Source organism: Mirounga leonina, unplaced genomic scaffold (genome assembly GCF_011800145.1).
Source record: "Mirounga leonina isolate KUSES-001 unplaced genomic scaffold, KU_Mleo_1.0 Mir_53, whole genome shotgun sequence".
In the NCBI taxonomy this organism is placed as follows: domain Eukaryota; kingdom Metazoa; phylum Chordata; class Mammalia; order Carnivora; family Phocidae; genus Mirounga; species Mirounga leonina.
In genome coordinates, this window is record NW_023270807.1 from 53,417,043 (window position 1) to 53,431,239 (window position 14,197).

A 14,197-nucleotide genomic window follows, 5' to 3' on the forward strand; every position below is an offset into this window, starting at 1 on the left:
AAATAAATAAATAAATAAATAAATAAATAAATAAATAAATAAATAAAATAAGTGTGTAGATATAGGGGTGCCTGGATGGCTCGGTTGAGTGTACAACTCTTGGTTTAGGATCAGGTCATGATCTTAGGGTCATGAGATAGAGCCCAATATGGGGCTCCATCCTCAGCGGGGAGTCTGCTTGAGATTTTCTCTGCCCCTCCCCCCTTCTCTCTCTCTAAAATAAAAAAAAAAACAAATCTTTAAAAAATAAAATAAAATAATTGTGCAGATTTATATTAATTGACATAAGCTGTCCAAAATATTATAATGATCAAGACAGAAACTAGCTTACAAAACATCATGAACTAAGTTTTGTTAAATTATTTATTTAAAAATGTGTATGTATGTTTAAATGAATAAAAAGAACAAAAGGCAGGGAAAAAAAGACTTAACCAAGAAATGCACATTTGAGAAAATGACTTAGTCACTTATTGAACAAAGATTGAGTGCATGTTTTGTTACAGGTATTTTTCTGGGTACTGGAAACAATGGTGATGAAGAAAGCAGACAGAAGCACAACTTGAAAAGCAGAGTGTGGGTGTATCCAGGCAGATTCTTGCTCTCTCCAACCCCATAAGAATGTTGAGCATTACTAGACAGTATTTTAAGCTCTTTTTAAAAATTACCTAGTCTATTTATTTGTTTTTGTTTTCATTCCAATATAATTAACATACAGTGTTATATTAGTCTTAGGAGTATGATATAGTGATTTAACAATTCCATATATCACCCGGTGCTCACTACAAGTGTATTTCTTAATCCCCATCACATTTCTTTTTTCCCCCACCCACCTCCTCTCTGGTAACCACCAGTTCTTTCTCTATATATAAGAATCTTTTTTTGGCTGGCCCCTTTTTTCTTTGTTCATTTGTTTTGTATCTTAAATTCCATGTATGAGTTAGATCATATGGTATATGTCTTTCTCTGAATTATATCACTTACATAATCCCCTTTAGATCCATCCATGTTGTTGCAAATGGCAAGATTTCATTCTTTTTTATGGCTGAGTAATATTTCATTTTATATATATACACATATATATATCCCACCCTTCTTTATCCATCCATCCATCCATGAACTCTTGGGTTGCTTCCATAATTTAACTATTGTAAATAATGCTGCAATAAACATAGGGATGCATATATCTTTTCAAATTAGTGTTTTCATGTTCTTTGGGTAAATATCCAGTAGTGGAATTACTGAATCATATAGTAATTTTATTTTTAATTTTTGAAGAACCTCCATACTGTTTTCCACAGTGGCTGGACCTGTTTGCATTCTCACCAACAGTGCACAAAGATCCCTTTTTCTTCACATCCTCACCAACACTTATTGTTTCTTGTGTTTTTGATTTTAGTCGTTCTGACAGGTGTGAGGTAATATCTCATTGTGTTTTTATTTTTGTTTTTGTTTTTGTTTTTTTTTAAGTAGGCTTCATGCCCAGTGTGGAGCCCAACATGGACCTTGAACTCATTACCCTGAGATCGAGAACTGAGCTGAGATCAAGAGCTGGACTTAACTGACTGAGCCACCCACACCCCCTCATTGTGGTTTTGATTTGCATATCCCTGATGATGAATGATGTTGAGCATCTTTTTATGTGCCTAGTGGCCTCTGTATGTCTTCTTTGGAGAAATGTCTGTTCGTATCTTCTGCCCATGTTTAAATTGGGTTATTTGGTTTTTGGTGCTGAGTTGTATAAATTCTTTATATATTTTGGATACAAACCCTTTATTGGATATGTCATTTACAAATATCTTCTCCTATTCAGTAGGTTTTCTTTTTGTTTTGTTGTTTCCTTTGCTGTGCAGAAACTCTTAACTTTGATGCAGTCCCAATAGTTGATTTTTGCTTTTGTTTCCCTTGCCTCAGGAGACATATCTAGAAAAATGTTGCTATGGCCATGTCAGACAGCCTGTGTTCTCCTCTAGGATGGTTATGGTTTCAGGTCTCACAGGTCATTAATTTATCTTCAGTTTATTTTTGTGTATGGTGTAAGAAAGTGGTTCAATTTTTTGCATGTAGCTGTGCAGTGTTCCCAGCACCATTTGTTGAGATTTTTTTTTTCCCATTGAATATTTTGGCCTCCTTTGTCATTGCTAGGCTGGGTCTGCAGTTCCATATAATTGTGGATTTATTCCAGTGCTAGTAACATACTGTTTTGATTACTACAGCTTTGTAGTATATTTTGAAATCCGGGATTATGATGCCTCCAGCTTTGTTCTTCTTTCTCAAGATTGCTTTCGTTATTCAGGGTCTTTTGTGATTCCATGCAAATTTTAGGATTATTTTTTCTAGTGCTGTAAAAAACACTGTTGGTATTTTGATAGGTATTGAATTAAATCTGTAGATTGCTTTTGGTAATGTGGACATTTTAACAATATTTGTTCTCCCAATCCATGAGCATGGAGTGTCTTTCCATTTGTTTCTGTCATCTTCAATTTCTTTCATCAATGTTTTATAGTTTTCAGAGTATGGGTCTTTCACCTCCTTGGTTAAGTTTATTCCTAAGTATTTTACTATTGTTGGTACAATTGCAAATGGGACGTTTTCTTAATTTCTCTTTCTGCTACTTCATTATTAGTGTATAAAAATGCAATGGATTTCCATATATTGACTTTGTATCCTGCAAACTTACTGAATTCATTCATCAGTTCTAGTAGTTTTTTGGTGGAGTCTTTAGGGTTTTCTATATATAGTTTTATGCATCTGCAAATAGTGAAAGTTTTTCTTCTTCCTTACCAATTTGGATGCCTTTTATTTCTTTTTGTTGTCTGATTGCTGTGGCTAGGACTTCCAATACTATGTTGGATAAAAGTGGTGAGTGGACATCTTTGTTTTGTTCCTGATCTTGGGGGAAAAGTTCTCAGTTTTTCACCATTAAGTCTGATGTTAGATGTGGATTTTTCATAGATGGCCTTTATTATGCTAAGGTATGTTCCCTCTAAACCTACTTAGTTGAGGGTTTTTATCATGAATGGATGTTGTACTTTGTCAAACACTTTTTTTGCATCTATTGAAATGATGATATGGTTTTTATCCTTTCTCCTGTCGATATGATGTATCATATTGATTGATTTGTGAATATTGAACCACCCTTGCATCCCAGGAATAAATCCCACTTGATCACAGTGAATGATTTTTTAAAATATATTGTTGGATTGAGTTTGCTAATATTTTGTTGAGGATTTATGCATCTACCTTCATCAGAGATACATTCCTTTCTCTTTTTTTGTCATGTCTTTATCTGGTTTGGGTATAATGCTGACCATATAGAATGAATTTGGAAGCTTTACTCCCTCTTCTATTCTTATTTTTATGACTGTTACTTTAAATTTTCTATCTTGCATGTTACTTATCTCCATTTCATTTAGCTTTCTTGCTGTGATTTTGTCCTATTCTTTCATTTGAGAAATATTCCTCTGCTTCCTCATTTTGGTTAATTCTCTGTGTCTGTTTCTTTGTGTTAGGAAAGTCAGCTATGTCTCCTGCTCTTCAAAGTAATGGCCTTATGAAGAAAAGGTCCTGTAGTGCCCTAGAATGCAATGTCTCCTATTCACCAGAACCCAGCACCTGAGGGGTGTCTCCTATGTGTGTTGCATGTGCCCTACTATTGTAGCGGAGCTGCTTTGTCTACAGTCCTGTCATGCAATGGCTCTCTCTGCCTACTGTGGGCAGGGTTTGGTCCCTGTGTTGTTAGTGGGCCAGTCTGAGGCCACCTTGGGCTTGACTTGGGGCAGACCAGGCATTTGCTAGAGCTTCAGTAGTACCAAACTGCAGAGCACTCTCCCTGTGTTGTTCCCCGAGAAACTTTCATTGCTAGGCTGGGTCTGCAGTTCCATTATATGTCTGCCCCCAGCTCACTGCTGGGGCCATAGTCAGACTGGAGTGAGTGATTATCTTCCTCTCTCCCCAGGGCAGGAGTTGCTTTGGAGTGATGCTGTCTCTTGTTGGAGCTGTTTGCATAATGCCAGGCTTGTGATGCCACTTTGGATGGATTTCTGTCAAGAGTGTGTTGAAGGGGGTTGATCCACAAGAGAACATGGGGGTGGGCATTCTTTTCAAAGCTAGGGAGAGAGTGCTTGTGCTGAGCTGGTTCTGGCAGATGTCCATGTATCTAGGTTGGGGGAGGGGAGGGGAGGGAAATAGTACCCATCAGCTCTTTTGTTTTTGGAGAATTCTCCCAAAGATCGCTGCCACTCTAATCCTGCTCTGAGATTAGTAAATATATCTTCCCATATACCCCAGGTATTTTTCAAACTGCTTCTTCTGTGCTGTATCTCAGCAGGACTGTTGCTATGCTGTCCCTTTAAGGACAGGGACTCAGTTTTTTATCACCCTCTGGCTCTCTCAGTGCCAAGCCCACTGATTTGTAAGGTTCCATGTGTTAAGCCCCACTTATTGTAACAACTCACAACATTAGGCTCTTCTGGTTTTCAAAGCCAAATATTACAGGGATTTGTCTTCCCAGTGTGGGCCCCTCATGCTTAGGGTACCTACTCTGGGGTCTGCTCTTCTCCCCTCTCCACTCCCACAGCATCTCTCCTTCCTACAGACAGTCCCACATGTTAGCTTACCTTCCAACAGCACCCTTTCTACCCACTTCAATGTTGCCACATTTAGCTGTGGAGAGTCTGTCCTGCCAGTCTTCAGGTCATTTCCTGGGTATTTACACTGATGTGGATGTTACCTAGTTGTATTCATGGGTCAAGGTGAGCTTAGGACCCTCCTACTCTGCCATCTTTCATAGAAGTCTGAGGCCATATTTTTAGCTCTTTGATGGGGATTCAGAGGATGGGCATAGGAGGAAATGAGGAGTGCGTCAGGAATGGCAGATAAGTCCATTTACATATTGAACTAGGAGCAGAATGTGTTGGGTTTGGACAAATAGTTCCTGGATTTAAAGAACTTTTGTTCATGGTTTTGAGAAGAGAGACATATAAAAAAAGCTGGGGTTTGTGTTTGCAGAGGACGGAAGAAGGAATTTATGTATGAATGTTGAGGTTTTCAAGCTGCTTAATAAATGCAAGTAAAGATTTGTGTTTTTTCCAAATTACTTCAGGTTCTCATGCCTGGTTTATGAGCAATAGAATATACAAGAACTAGAGAGTGAACTGGGGACCCTCAACCTAATCAGGGAGTCAGAAGACTCCTCACTGAGATTATGGCGTCTAAACTCATATTTAAAGATGAGTATCCAGCAGTAGGCAAAGATCTCAGGGAAAGGGATCAGCATTTTAAAAGCCCCTAGAAAAAGTCTATAAAGTACCTTAAATCAGGCAAAATAAATGTAGTCTGCTAAAGCATTCAAAGATGTATCAACAAGTTCTAGTTGAAGGAAAATATGGCTTATGAAGTGGTAGGACAGCGGGACATGATATATACCTTACAGACATGGATTTATCATATAGATTAGATTTGAGGCTATATACCCAGGCCTAGAACATGATCTGGAACATGGCTTTCTTTAAGAAAAAAAAAAAAGATATTGTGTTCATGAATTGGAACACTCAATATTGTTCAGATATCAATTCTTCCCAACTTGATCTATAGATTAAATGCAATCCTAATCAAAATCCTAGCAAGATATTTTGTAGACATACATAAACTGATTCCAAAGTTCATATAGAAAGGCAAAGACTTAGAATAACTAGCACAATATGGAAGAAGTAGAAAAATTGTAGAACTCACACTTCTCTATTTCAAGATTTACTATAAAACTACCTTAATCGAGACATTATCATATTAGCTAAAGAATAGACACATAGATCAATAGAATAAAATAGAGAAACAAAAGATAGACCTACCAAAACAGTAAACTGATTTTCAACTAATGTACGAGGGCAATTCAGTGAAAAAAGCATAGTCTTTTCAACAAATAATGCTGGAACATTTGGACATCCATATGCAAAATGGTGAACATAGACACAGACCTCTCACCTCTCACAAAAGTTAACTCAAAATAGATCATAGATCTAAGTGTAAAATGCAAAATTATAAAACCTCATGACGAAAATGAGAGAAAATCTATGCTACCTTGTGTTTGGTGATAAGTTTTTAGATACAACATTAGAAGCATGATCCATGGGGAAAAAAAATGATAAATTGGACTTTAATAAAATTAAAAACTTCTGGGCATTAAAACACATACACTCCTGTGAAAAGGCAACCCATGGTTAAATCGTAAATTTTATGCTATGTATATTTTACCACAATTAAAAATAATTTTAAAAATTTAAAACTTCTATGAAAGACATTTTTACAAGCATAAAAAAACAAGCCACAGACTCCGAGAAAATATTTGCAAAGCATGTATCTGATAAAGACTTGTATCCAAAATATACAAAGGATTCTTAAAACTCAACAGTAAGAAAATCAACAACCTAATTTTTAAAAGAGCAAAAGAAATGAATAGGCACCTGAGCAAAGAAGATATACAGATGGCAAATAAGCATATGAGAAGATTCTCAGTGGCATGTCATTAAGGTAATGCAAATCAAAACAAAGAGATGCAGCTACATACTTTTCACTGCTACAAGGCTAAAATCCAAAATTCTTGAAATAGCAATTACTGGCAAGGATGTGGAGCAATAGGAACTATTATTCGTTGCTGGTGGGAATGCAAAACCCTATAGCCACTTCTGAAGAGTTTGGAGGGTTCTTACAAAACTGACCAGAACCTTATCATATCATCCCATAATCCCTCTCCTAGGCTGTTTACCCAACTGACTTGAAAGCTAAACCCACATGGGAACTACAAAAACTCCAAACTGATTTGGAGACAGACACCCTGCCTGGGCCATTGGTAGAAGGAATTATCCTTCACAAAACAGAACCAAAGCTCTTATCTTGCATAAAAAATAAGACCCAAATTCACAATATCCATGAGGTGCAGAAACCTTGAATAAGAAACTAGTATATAGTTCCAAACTGGTTGACCCAATAGGATCTTGTAAAATCCAAGAAATGCCCAGATCTTTTAGAGCAAAAACTCCCAATTGAGGGAAATTCATACTTCAGGAAAACCCGTAAGTGGATAATTCATACTTCATACTAAGAAATAGAGACCAAACAGATCAGAAAGAGATTTTAAAATGTTTAAAATATTCAGAGATCAAGGAAGCAAGAGAACCCATGAAGAATAAAGATTTTATGAGAAAAAAAAAAAACACAGATGTATTTGAAAGGAATCAAGTGGAGATTCTGGAAATAAAAATAGTCAATGAAATTTTTTAAAAATTAATAGATATGTTAAACAGCAGGCCTATTAAGAGATCAAACCAAACCAGCTGAGAACTGAGAATGTCTGTTGCATTAATCCACAAAAGAAGATGACTGCTTGAATAAGACAATGGCAGTGAGAGTAGAAATAAGTGGAGAAATTTAAGAAGAACTTTGAAAGGAGAATCAACAAGATTTGGTAATGTATACTCCAGCCTCCCAATACATCCCTTCCTGACTTAGAAGAGAGGCATCCTGGCTATGGTTTGAGCTGGTGTGGAAGCTTCTTCATGATGCCTGGCCTGTGGTAAGTAGTCATTGATACTGTTCATTGTGATGGTATTGTCATTTTATTATTATTACCATTAAAGGGTCGGCTTTACTAGGGAACATGGAGGCTGTCTTTTGTTGCTTTCTATTGTCCAGATATGTTACAGGACAACTTGGCACTACAGAGCTGCTCTGCTTCAGTCACATTGAAAAAAAAAATTGACTGAAATATGAAAAAAAACAGATCGCTCGGAAAACATACATCATTGTTTGTAATCATGCATACTTGATTAAGGAAGCAACCCAAGTCAGCACTAGAGAAACTGGATTATTAAATCAATGAGGCTGGGGCAGCAGCCGTGAAGAGCAACCATGGATTATCATCACCTCACGATGCTGACACAATTTAAAAAATTCAAAAACCATGTGGAAAAGAAAATCGTAACAAAATAAAAGAGACGCGGTTTTAAAGATTTCTTTTAAAAATATGCAGACGTGATTTCTGTGGAAAAATTTCTCATCAAAGTAAGAAATAACTTTTATGGGAATATGCAATGCTCAACAATGTGCAGTAAAACAAGCACATTCTTGCATTGCTGGAGGAATAATTATATATACGGTTGTAAAACATTGTCAGCAAGTTTTAAGAGGCCTAAGAACATTTATGCTTTTTAGTGTAATAATTCAAGTCCCAAGAATTCACTCGAAGGAAATTGCAGAAACGAAGAAATATATGCATTGCAGTGTTGTTTATAATGGCAAAAATACTGGACACAATCTAAGTAGTCAATCAAAAAATAGTGGTTGTATTACATGGTGTGGTTATTTTAGACTATTACATGGCCATAAAAATCTATTAATAAGCAATCTTTAATAATTAATGCACTGATTATTCTCCATTTGTTCCCCACTCTGCTAGAGCCATTCTTCTTTGATCTTCCATTCCTTTCCTTGATCTGTCCTCTGAGAAGTTGACTACTACAAAGTGCATCATACAGATTCCTTGCCACTTCAGTTTCCATAGAACTCTAGGAAAACGTGATATCTTTCCTTTGTCCTTAAGGCCCTACTGCTCCCTACTGTTGCTATCCTCTGATGCCCATCATCCCTTGTCCTTAATCCTAACCACACTTCTGTATAGAGGCTTTTAATGAAAGTCTCTTCATTAAAACCTTCTTAGTAAATTCCATTTCCAAATTGAGATGAATGTGAACTCTTATGTCATAGAACTGCATAACCTGTATGATCTAATGTGAAAATACATAGAAACACTTGTAAAGAAACACATGAACATGTGGAGAGAAGCTTCTTCTGAACAGTATGAATATGATTCATTTCTTTCATTTGTTTTCTACTTCTTAAAATTTTTTAAATAAATAAAGTATATGTAATTTGTTATTTCATGTAATTATTATTAAAATTGCCAATAATTATTTTATGGTAGAATAACAACTCTAAAAATTAGATGAACATATTTTAAATATACTTCTTCTTTTCAAAAGTGACTTAACCTGGCTTTTTTTGACCTTCAATAGATCTCCAATATTTCACTGGTTTTTTGTTGTTGTTGTTGTTTATTTATTTATTTATTTTTAAAGATTTTTATTTATTTATTTGACAAAGAGAGAGAGATAGCGAGAGTAGGAACACAAGCAGGGGGAGTGGAAGAGGGAGAAGCAGGCTTCCCGCTGAGCAGAGAGCCCAATGCGGGACTCGATCCCAGGACCCTGGGATCATGACCTGAGCCAAAGGCAGCTGCTTAACGACTGAGCCACCCAGGCGCCCCTATTTCACTGTTTTTTATAGAAAGATTCCAAGTCCTGTTGTCCACATCAAAATAAATATTTTGACAGAAATTATTCTTACTTTTCACTTTTGACTGAGACCTTTTTATTCTTGAAAGGGGAAAATGTGATATCTAATTCTGTCTCTGCTTCTTTGGGGACAGGAACTTTAGTTCCTGCCACTGAAGACATTTTCATTACATCTAACTGGGCAACTGTTCTTATACTCTTCACTTTCTTGGTTTTTAGAGAACTCAAATAATGTACCTCTGCCATCTTTGTTGCTGTTGTTGCTGTTGTTACTCACTTTCTTCTTAGGAAGATGGAGTGATTTTTCTGACCGGAAGCATAAGAAGAATAACTAGACATTCTCCACCATCCTGTTTTCTCCTGAAGCCAGCCTCCTGGAGACCATTAGTCTTCCTATGCTCTTTCATGCTGGAAGTGGTACAGGAGGCAGCTCTGGTGAGTGTGATGAAAGGAGATCTACCCCAAGTCTGGTGCTTTCTGTAAATGGGTGAATTCACCCAAATCCTGAGATCCAGGATCCATTTGACTAATAGATCTAAAGCCACAATCTGCATCCTGGCCTCTAGCAGTGACAAAGGTGGTATTTTGCCTGACATATTTACTCGTTTGTTTTATTTCACAAATTATTTAGTAACTATGTGGGAAAGAGAGATGTTACTTGTTGGTGGCCTCCTCAGAAATTGCAAGACGTAGTTCTTTTACAATCATGTGGGGGGGGGTGGGTAAAACTTTTACTTGGTAGTCAAGCTTTCTGGTTGGTTTGAGTATTGCTATATGTTGTCATAATGTGGATGCCAAAGGACCTCACAACATTCTTAAACAGTCCATCAAGACTTCTTAGAGAATGCAGAAGGTCAAACAGTAAAAAGGAGAGTGAAGATCATTTGGAGAGCTGGTAACTCTCAAACCTCAAGAGTATGAATGCAGTTATTGAGCTTTATGTGGATGTTCCCTTTCCTCTTATCCTTTTAGCTCTGGAGTCCCAAAAATGTTGGCAAAATAAGTATTCTATATTATTCTTCTTAAAACTTTTTTTTTGACACAGCTCAGTAATACACCACTTAGGAGTTAGGTAATCTGGCTACCCTAATATAATAGATATTTCTTCTAAATATCAAGATAGCAAATTAGATGCATTATTGCCTTTTTAGCTCCCTGTATCTTAAGCATTAGTCACTCAAATAATGTTGAAATCTTTTATTAGTAATTATATTAATTCCACTTGAATAGATCTTCATTTCATGAGTCACTGTGCACCCTTATTTTCTTCTTAAATAATTTTAATGAAATAATTTTGTGTCAATTTAGATTTTATTATTATTGTTATTATTAATGCTACATTTTAATGTTACATTCATTATGTGATCTGTTAATAAAAATCTACTAAAGGCAGGCCATTAATCCATTTCTTTCAGAGTTCATGAAAAACTGATATACTCGCTTGACAATTTGGCAGCAAGAGATCATTTAGCATAGGACATATTTCACACCATATGATGAAGCATGATCATTCAGTTTGTGTGGAATGGATGAAAAATTGTTCACTAATCCCACAAAAGTGTACTGAGTACTTACCATGTGTCAAGTACTGTGCTAGTTACTGGACCCTAAAGGAAAAATTATACAAATGATATACATTAATTGAGTGATCACACAAATAATTATATAATGATAAATTATGAAAAATGCAATAAATAAAAATGTATAATATGACCAGGATTGTCATGAAAATGTAGGAAAACTTGATAGATAGCTTAATGATTCTTTGCCCTATAGTTAATAAAAGTTTTCAACCTCTAAAATTTACTTCTTGCCCCTAAGTTGAGTCACTATAGGAACTTACAATTTTTTTAAAGACTTATTTATTTATTTTAGAGAGAGAGAGAGCATGTGAGTGCACAAGCAGGGAGAGGGCAGAGGGAGAGAAACTCAACCAAACTCTGTGCTGAGCACAGAACCCAAGGTGGGGCTCGATCCCAGGACCCTGAGATCATGACCTGAGCTGAAATCAAGAGTCAGAGGCTCAACCAACTGAGCCACCCAAGTGCCCGAGAACTTGCAATTTTTATAATCAACTCTTTCCTTAAAATTCACCCAAAGACAATTATATGAGAAAAACATTTTCTTTCAATGTTATAGGTATTACAATCCAGATATCAGGACACCTGATCTGCTTATATGACCCTTCTAAACTCCAAAAGGAGCCTTAGGAAAGTAACTTTGTCTCTGTGGGCCCCAACTGGTCATCTTGCAAAATGAACTCTTGTCCAGGTCATCTCAAGGACTACACCAATCTAAATTCTCTGATCTATAACTTAAGAGAAATACATAGAATAAGTCTGTGCCTGTCATATAGAGATTACCTGTCATATAGAAAATACAAGAATGTTGATGTTAAGTGAAAATACAGAAGTGGAACCCCTTAGTCGTTCATTAATATATCACTGTGTAGAACTACTACATGAGATAAAAACAGCAATTGCTTCCTGTTGTGAATATAGCAGTTGATTTTCCTGGTATATAGTTTCCCAAAGGCACATCTGTTCTTTAATGGAAGTTGGATGACACATACTAAATAATGAATAGAAGCTAAATTAAATTGATTTATATATAAATAGTAGCCACCAAGATTTTCCTCTTCCTCCAGAATAATGTAATACTGGCTATACATACTTGTAGAAACATTCCATTTCCTCAAAACACAAAGAACATCTGTGACTACCTTTTTAATATCTTTCTTCTCCACTAGACAAGGTATCTTATTCACTGCTGCATTAATTTTCAGTGCATTAACAAACAACCAAACTTAAAGTATGAGAACAACAAATCTATTTCTTCTTCATGATTTTGTGTTGACTATAGCTTGACCCAACTGGACTCAGCTGGGCTTGGCTAAGCATAACTCCAGGTTGTTGAGTTTATGTCTGCTCCACATGTTTCTCATTCTGGAACCAAGACTGAAGAAGCACTGACTTTATGCAGTACGGTTTTATAGCTAATGACAATAGTGCAAGAGGAAACAAACTCATGGTAGTACTTTAGCTACGGTCACACTGTGTCTTCTGCCTGCATTTCATTGGTCAAAGCAATCACATGTGCAATATTGATGGAATGGGAAAGTATCTCTGCCCACATGATGGGGAGAGGAGGATGAATTGATGAAAAATAATAAAGTCCACAACAGCTGCCCTACACTCACCACATAGCACAGCTAGCTCATGGCCTATAGTGGATGTTTAATCTTTTTGAGGAATTCATAAAATTTGATATTATGTCATTCATCTTCCCAAAATTGTTCATATTCTCTCGTCTATCTTTGTAATACAAATGCATTTTTCACTTCATGTGATAATAGCACTTTATTTAAAACTTTAATTTTCCCCAGATTCAGCATGGCCCAGGGAACAGTTTGTCATCACATCCCTAGTTCCAAGTTCAGTGGCCTTCATGTAGTAAATATTCAATATGTATTTTTTAGGTGAACAAAAAAATAAAGGGATGAATGAGTCCATGAGCCAAATGCTATATGTTTTTGTTTTTGTTTATGCTTGTTTTTGAGGAGATTTTTTTATTACACATTTACAAATAGTAAAGCTAAATTTGACATCTAGTAAGTGGTGAGTCCTAAGGTGTTCTAGCGTTACCTTCTACATAAATCAAGAAACTAAATACTCCATTTTGTGAACTCTACTTAAATGTTGTGGTGTGTGACTTGAAATTAGTTTTGAAAGCCAAATATACCCTACTGAATTATATGGGCACCATGGAATTGGTCTCATAGACCAGTGATTTTTAACCCTCATACTTTAAGGATGATTATCATTATCTTAAATTTATTGTTCACTGTCTCATGGAGGTATCTTGTTTTGATATGTTTGCCATTGCTTTTCAGTAAAAAAAAATTCTTTTCAAGTATCTATTATATCCAAACCTCTGATATACAAGATATATAAGAAACAGTTTCTTTTGTTCAGGGTTTGCTATCTGTTTGAGTAGATATGCTATGTTTCAAAATAGCTGCAGTAATATCTGTGAGTACCAAACGAGTAAAACATAAACCCATAGGAATTTAAATAAAGGAGATAAGGCCCTATGAGAATGATTAGGAAAACCTTATGGAAGAAATAGAAGTAATTGAACCTAAAAAAAATGAGTAGAATTTCCATAAGTGAATCAGAGATGAAGGGTATTTTAGGTAGAAAGAATGTAATAAATAAAAAAGCAAAAGGTATAATACAACAACATTAAGGAAGTCAGAGTTAAAGCTGTGTAGGAAAATAACTAGAGATAAGGATGGAAAAATAAGTAAAGACCAGATTGTGAATGAAGACATAAAATGATGAACTAAGGATTACCAATTGCATTTTGTAAGCATTGTAGGCCCACTGCCATTTTTCACAAGGGAATGTATCACAGTGAGTATATTTTTAGGACTATTAATTTGGCAATAATATAGACAACAGATTTGGAGAGCAGTAGCACAGAGGCAATTTAAGAGAATATTTCCATCATTAAGATATGAGGTAATCACACCTAAATGAAGGTAGACGGCTATAGTGTAAGAAAGGACTAATTAGTAAGTACAAACTCAGATGTACTGGGACTAAAACAAAGAGCAGCATGGCATAGTTTCATTCATGGCCCTGGAATTCAGATCAGAGAACACTGGGGCCAAAGTACTGAAAGAATATCAAGTTGGGCTAAGACCTCAGTCTAAAAATGGAAACAAGGGAAAGGGCAAGGGCTGGTTATTCCTGAGATAGTCATGATTCCTAAAGTATGAACAAATCCAAGAGACTTGGCTCAGGATGTGAGCCTTATTCACCAGAGTTCGAATTGAATAGGGTATCTAG

The 14,197-nt window shown here is 36.0% G+C and overlaps 1 long non-coding RNA gene across 1 annotated transcript in view; it reads right to left on the bottom strand.

Annotated features, from left to right (window-relative positions):
- The window catches only part of LOC118001439, an 87,202-nt gene that overhangs the window by 4,618 nt on the left and 68,387 nt on the right, over nucleotides 1–14,197 (bottom strand). Inside the window, exon 5 of the long non-coding RNA XR_004676694.1 lies at nucleotides 10,920–10,951. This is a non-coding gene — a long non-coding RNA (uncharacterized LOC118001439). The remainder of the gene's footprint in view (nucleotides 1–10,919; nucleotides 10,952–14,197) is intronic.